Raw genomic sequence first — 7768 nt, 5'->3', positions numbered from 1 at the left:
AGTATTGATTTATTCTGCCTAACAGAAACCTGGTTACAGCAGGATGAATATGTTAGTTTAAATGAGTCAACACCCCCGAGTCACACTAACTGTCAGAATGCTCGTAGCACGGGCCGGGGCGGAGGATTAGCAGCAATCTTCCATTCCAGCTTATTAATTAATCAAAAACCTAGACAGAGCTTTAATTCATTTGAAAGCTTGTCTCTTAGTCTTGTCCATCCAAATTGGAAGTCCCAAAAACCAGTTTTATTTGTTATTATCTATCGTCCACCTGGTCGTTACTGTGAGTTTCTCTGTGAATTTTCAGACCTTTTGTCTGACTTAGTGCTTAGCTCAGATAAGATAATTATAGTGGGCGATTTTAACATCCACACAGATGCTGAGAATGACAGCCTCAACACTGCATTTAATCTATTATTAGACTCTATCGGCTTTGCTCAAAAAGTAAATGAGTCCACCCACCACTTTAATCATATCTTAGATCTTGTTCTGACTTATGGTATGGAAATAGAAGACTTAACAGTATTCCCTGAAAACTCCCTTCTGTCTGATCATTTTTTAATAACATTTACATTTACCCTGATGGACTACCCTGCAGTGGGGAATAAGTTTCATTACACTAGAAGTCTTTCAGAAAGCGCTGTAACTAGGTTTAAGGATATGATTCCTTCTTTATGTTCTCTAATGTCATATACCAACACAGTGCAGAGTAGCTACCTAAACTCTGTAAGGGAGTTAGAGTATCTCGTCAATAGTTTTACATCCTCATTGAAGACAACTTTGGATGCTGTAGCTCCTCTGAAAAAGAGAGCTTTAAATCAGAAGTGTCTGACTCCGTGGTATAACTCACAAACTCGTAGCTTAAAGCAGATAACCCGTAAGTTGGAGAGGAAATGGCGTCTCACTAATTTAGAAGATCTTCACTTAGCCTGGAAAAAGAGTTTGTTGCTCTATAAAAAAAGCCCTCCGTAAAGCTAGGACATCTTTCTACTCATCACTAATTGAAGAAAATAAGAACAACCCCAGGTTTCTTTTCAGCACTGTAGCCAGGCTGACAAAGAGTCAGAGCTCTATTGAGCTGAGTATTCCATTAACTTTAACTAGTAATGACTTCATGACTTTCTTTGCTAACAAAATTTTGACTATTAGAGAAAAAATTACTCATAACCATCCCAAAGATGTATCGTTATCTTTGGCTGCTTTCAGTGATGCCGGTATTTGGTTAGACTCTTTCTCTCCGATTGTTCTGTCTGAGTTATTTTCATTAGTTACTTCATCCAAACCATCAACATGTTTATTAGACCCCATTCCTGCCAGGCTGCTCAAGGAAGTCCTACCATTATTTAATGCTTCAATCTTAAATATGATCAATCTATCTTTGTTAGTTGGTTATGTACCACAGGCTTTTAAGGTGGCAGTAATTAAACCATTACTTAAAAAGCCATCACTTGACCCAGCTATCTTAGCTAATTATAGGCCAATCTCCAACCTTCCTTTTCTCTCAAAGATTCTTGAGAGGGTAGTTGTAAAACAGCTAACTGATCACCTGCAGAGGAATGGTCTATTTGAAGAGTTTCAGTCAGGTTTTAGAATTCATCATAGTACAGAAACAGCATTAGTGAAGGTTACAAATGATCTTCTACAAATGATTTACTTTTAAATTAATTTGTATAAACTGCTGGTCTTTTGACAGATGTACTTGTGGACTTTCCATGTTTTGCCATTCTTCAACTTCTGAGGCTGTCTTTACCATTGGACCTAGGTCATGGGATTCGTACTTTTCTGAGACTAAAAGGGTCACATGAGGCGTGGCATTCGGCACTTGATACCATTGTTGTTCAGCTGAAGTTAGCTTGACAGAAGCTGCGGCCCCTTGGGGGCCTAAAATAAATTTCTGCGGTGGTTATGTGAAACAGCCGTTGATTCATCAATACATCCCAGCAGCATGCATAGTCAGTTTGTTCTTGTTTGGCATCGAACATCAGGGTGACATGTAAAGGTAAACTAGGTGTATATACTGCTTCATAGTGTTGTTCTGCCCAGGGCTTCCATTTTTCCCATTCCAGTTGAAGATTTGAATTTTCTGGTTGTAACTTCAGCCAGTATACCATGGGTTGCACAGGTCAGACCTTGTTTTCCATGTCCATAAGCACCATAATGTTGGCGAGTGCTTCGTCAGGAAAGTGTATTTGCAGTCCTTGATGGGTACACACTATCTGGGTTTGTAGCTTACAGAAAATGTCTCTTCCCAGCAAATTCACAGCTGTATTTTGTGAGTATAACAGGGGTGCTTCAATTGTTTTTCCTGCAATCGTTACAGGAAGTGGGCGTGTAAAAGGTATTATTTGAGTCTTCCCAGAGAAGCCGATGGTCTTAATTACAGACCCAGAGAGGGGGAGATGAGCGCCCATTTTCCCTATGCAAGAGTATGTTGCCCCTGTATCCACCATGAAAGGGAAATCTCTGTTTTGTATATTAACGGTGACGGTTGGCTCTTCCTTAGGTATCATCGAAATAGCCAATGCCACCGTTTCCCCCTCTGTCTTCTCTAGGCCTCCCTATTGCCAATAGGCAGAGGGTCCAACCCAAGGTCGGGCCAGACAATTTCTCATTCGATGTCCAGGTTGTCCACAGCTCCAACACTCATTAGAGGGTTGATCCCCTATTGGGGGTGTTGGTCCCATAGGCGGTCCCGCTTGACTGTTCCTGGGAGCTGAGTTCTGGAATCTGCTTCCAAATGAAGGTTGGCGAGATCCTCTTCGCCACCCTCCTCCTTGATCTGGAAAGTTCCGTGACTCTCCTCTCCACCCATGACTGTAGGTGGGTCCATTTCCGGGTGTGCCAGTGCTATGGTAGTGATAGTGATGCTCCACTGGTGCTGAGACTTCTCCTGTAGGAGTGCTTCCTGCTGCTCCTTGGGGCTCTGTGTGGCTGTTACCACAGGTGCCTGTATGGTGGCAGCAGTGTTTGCCGTAGGGCCTGTGCTTGCCGGCTCAGAAGGAACAGGGGTCATCATTGGTGCCTGGGTCTTTGTTTTTTCTTTCTTGACTTTGGTTAGCTCCCCCAACTGCATCTGCACCAATTTTTTCGTCAGGGATTTTGCTGCATCTTCTTCTTTTTGTTTTTCTTTCTTGTAGATTTCAAGATGGTGACAAATATGCTCAGAGTATAAAGCCCAATTCATTTTCGATAGTCCCACGACTCCATCTAGGGCTTTCTGAACCTCATCTGGTAGAGCCTTTTTTACAGTTATTTTAAACAGGATTTCAGTTGCTGGAGAATGGTTCCATGCATTTCCTGTTTCCTCCGCCCATCTCTTCTGGAATCGGTGCAGGAACTTCTTTGGGCACTCTTCAGATGTCCACTCCTCATCATCCAATTTAGAGGGATCCAAGACCTCAGGGTACTTTCTTCTCAGTCCTTCCCACATGGAGTTTCTATAGCGATTAAAGGGGACTTCATCATGTTGATTAGTGCCCATCATCTGTGTTAGTCCAACCTTTCCTGCTAATTCTTCAGTGTCATGTTTTCCCATTACATGCATTAGCAAGGCTTTTATGTCACCTAAAGACAAGGTTACCCCTGCAGTGCCTTCTTCTAAGGCAGTTATCCATCTCCCAGCTCCTTGGGTGATGTCTGGCAGCCTGTTGGCCAGCCCCACCATGTCTGTCCAGCTCCATGGGGTATACACATGATGACCATTTCTAACCACCAATGGGCATATGAGGTCTTCGTCCTCCTCTTCTTCTGTGGGGGCTCCATACTGTCTTCCAGATCGAGTGCGACTGACTGGTTCCAGGCAGTCCATCCAGTCGGTTATATTCTGTTCTAAAGCCGCTATGTCTTTGGCTACACATTGTTGTCTTTGCCTGAGTCGGGCCTCTTTTGCACTCTCAATGACGATCTCACCAGAAATTTTTCGGGTGGGTGGCTGTATAATGTGATTCCCTTGATTGGGCGTCGATTGTTGTAATATTCTTCTTTCCTCGGCGTCCCTATGTCTTTGTATTCTTTCTTTCGCTAGCCGAAGCTGCTCAGCTAGTTCTTCATTATCTCTTCTGGCCAGATCCAGTGTGTCACAGAAGCTCTTGTGCCACTCTTCGGAGCCTCTATAGCCTGTGAAGGTCCAGTCGGCTGACTTATGGTGGGAGGGGACGGTTTTCAGTGGACCTCGATGTGCAGGCGGAGCCTTCAGGTCTCTCTCTTTATCCTCGTCTGCCTCCGTGTCACTGTTATTTGTGGCCCCCCCCTGCTGGTCGTGGTGAGCGACCACCTACTTTCGGACTTGGAGACCTTGTATGATCCATTTGACAGACTGAGGACCTGTCTCCTTGTGGCTCTCGAGCTTTTAGAGTCAGTGTGAATTTGCCCTCCACATCCATGCCTTGGTCCTCTTCACGAGTTCCTAATACAAATTGTCCAGCTGTCTTTCCCATATCATGACGTTTATATGGGGGTGGCTCTGCTTCCCAGCTCGGTGCACTGGCTTTAGTGTCTTTGGATCTTTCCTCTGTCATTTTTTCTCTTTTCTGCTGTAGCCTCTGTGCTTCCTGCTTGAACAAGGCCAAAACTTCTTTTTCTTCAGTGCGTTTTTTGTTGTTATTTACGTTCTTCTGCTGATCTTTAATTTCTTTTTTCTGTATTTCTACCGCAACTGCTTCACACATCACCGGATCAAATGATCCCTCCAAAGGCCATTGCCTGCCCCCATGTGACCTTTTGTGCCACTTTCTCATACATTGGTTGGCCTTAGTGCGTTTTCCTGGATATTTTCTTAGTACTAAGTCTAGCGGGGTACTTTCCCGACCGTGACCTTGAGAGTTACCCATGTAACCCTGACAAACGCTATGTGAGGTGTTTCTATGGTGTTCTGGTAGTCCCTCAGGGGCTGTCCTGATCCAGACCAATAACTTGCCGGCTGTAACACCTGTTTTGTATTTTAAACCCTTAAAAGGATTAAATTTCCAACTGTTATGCCCGTCTTCTTTTTCTTTAACTAAATATGAAAATTTACCTGTTTCCCACCGAACCTTCCTTGGGACCACAGTCAGAGTCAACCTAGGAAACAGTTCTTCACCTGGATCGGTTGGTAGTGTTATTAAATGATTTAATGGTATGCTAATTTCTTTATTAGGATCAGCACAAAGCAGCTCCAGCCACGGGGTTAAACCCTGATGCCACAGACGTCTTATCAGCAGCTCCCAATTAATTAGAGGGAATTGTTCTTTCTTTTGCTTCAGATTGATTACCTTAGTAATCTGCCATAATTTCTGATTGATCTCTTGTTCGTCCTGCCAATGTTCTGCTCCTACACTGTCAAAATAGGTCCTTTCCAGCCAAAAATGTGTCCTGATTCCCTGGGTTTCGATGTCTCCGTCAGTCAAGTAATGTTCTGGGAGTATTATTTCATCATCACTTAAGTCTCCCATCAAAGACTGTCCCAAGCATTGATCAGTCTGTCAGCTTTTTCACTATAATCTAAGCTTTAACTCTTTTGATTTATAACCAATTTTATTTCTTTACTCCTCTTACAACCCTAACACTTCCTAATGTCTTTGCTCCCGACTTTCTATTTTCCTTCTAATTTTTTAACTTTCTGCTTCTCGTCTTTTTCTGCTATGTTTGTTTATTAGTTTTCTTTCTTTGAAATAATATCTACCTTTTCTGTATTTACATAGCAGTCTCTTCTCCTGTCTTTTCTTCACTGTCTCTGTTTCACACTTTCCTCTCTGCCTGTCATGCACCTCCCAAGTCCTCCTGTTGGGTCTAAACGCCTCCTCCTTTTCGTACTCTTTACATTAATATTGTATGTCAGCCAGCCTGCAAGCCCTCACAGCTTTGCCTGCAACTCCCCTTTTACTCTCCACTCTCCCACACACAATTTTCAAAAGCTTTATACACAAAAATTATTAAAAACAACTTTCTGTATATCTCTATCTAGACTTCTGCCACCCTTTACTCCGCGGCTTTAAACAACCTTTTTATTCACTTAACACCAATGTGTTCTGTTTAAGTATGTATCTCTTCTTCACGTTAGACAGCTTCTCCGGCGCTGCCAGCAACTCAAATATTATTTATTTATTTTTTCTTAACAAGCTACTCTTTGAGCGTACAATATTTCATTTACTTCTACGCCTTACCGCGCCTCGCGTGCGTATCCTGTGCTTAATATATTATTTTTCACCAGCTCCTCTCTGAGCATACAATATTTCATTTATTTCTAGGCCTTACCGCGCCTCGCGTGCGTATCCTGTGCCTTTCTGCACTTTCTTCTACTTTTTTTTTTCACTTACTGAGCTCCTCGTGAGCTTAATGTGCCTTTGCACTGAAAATATTCTCTTTTTCTTTTCTTATAAAAAACTCATATTACTGTGTACTTAATTACTTATTCTTCTCCCACGCCCCACAAGCGTGTATTTGGTGCCTTACTGCACTATTTTCTGCTTCATTAATTCTCATGTATTCTGCACTAACTCTCTATTTATTTTATATTTTTTTTATAGTTTTTCTCTTTTCTTAAAAAATGACGTCCTTTATTGAGCTCTTTTACTTACTGTCAGCTGTGCTACTTTGCACTTTTCTCTTTAAATCTCTTTATCACGTACGGTATTTCTACTGCGCCCCCTCAGGCGCTTATCTTGTGCTTTCTCTGCACGTATTCTCTTGTTAAACTCTTTTTTCTCACTTATTTCACTTCAGTCTCTGTTAAACTCTTTAAATAACCTTGTATTACCTTGTATCTATTTGTCAGTATACTCCCCTAAATTAACCCCTACAGCGCATGCTATCAGCCGGCACGTTAGTAACAAATTTCAACACCAATTATTCCCCAAGCATCCAGGTTAGTTCTCCATGCACTCTTTTCCGCACCAGAGTTCATGAACATTCCTGACCTTTCACTCACACAGACATTCTTTTTCCCGGGAACACACACACCTTCTGAGCATTTTATCTACAAGGCCTGATAATTTTCAATCTTATCTTTTTTTAGTTTCTTATCAATTTTCTTAGTCCAGGTTCTTTTGGGTAAGAGGCAATTAAAAATATCACCTGTCAACTTGGGCGGAAATCCCGACTCACTCCTCCAGATTGTGCAGAAGTTATAAAAGGTTTCTGCTTACCTTTTAGTCGTGATCACTGTTATTTACGGTCTGGAGGGATGAGCTGGACTGCCCCAGGCTGCCGGAATGCCCCTGGACCTTCCTGAAGCTGGCTCGCCAAGTTCTGTCGTGGTTCGTCTTTAGTCTTCTCGGGATGTCGTCTTTTAGATAACACAAACTAATTGCAAGTGATATGCTAGAAAAGGACACAACACTTTAGAATAATTCAGCCTTAAGCAAGATGAAATGCGCAGAGATTTTAAGTTTATTTAAGCCTTCGACACAGAGCTTAGACAAACTGAGTCCTCTAGAGAGACTGAATATATGACAACCGCGCTCATCTATTTATTGGAGACCCGCGGGCATCGCTCCTCCTTCGACTTTTTTATTTATTTCATTCCCAAGACATGGTTTTCTATTGGAAGCGTTCTCTAGTGAACCCTAAGCAGGTGTTAGGCCATTATTTCAATGTGACAAATGCTCCCATTAAAACGTGAAGGATTTACAACTGATTTTTTTAAAAGACCTTCAGCCACAGGTGCAGCTGGCCTGAGGCCCCCCGCACGTGGCCTCAGCCACAGGTGCAGCTGGCCCGAGGCCCCTCGCACGTGGCCTGCGGGAAAGCACCTAAAAGGCCTTGGAAAGCCCCTGACAGACTGAATGACTAA

The sequence above is a fragment of the Thalassophryne amazonica genome, chromosome 9 (assembly GCF_902500255.1).
Source record: "Thalassophryne amazonica chromosome 9, fThaAma1.1, whole genome shotgun sequence".
NCBI lineage: Eukaryota > Metazoa > Chordata > Actinopteri > Batrachoidiformes > Batrachoididae > Thalassophryne > Thalassophryne amazonica.
The sequence above is the reverse complement of the archived record's forward strand: the minus strand, read 5'-3'. Positions refer to the sequence as shown.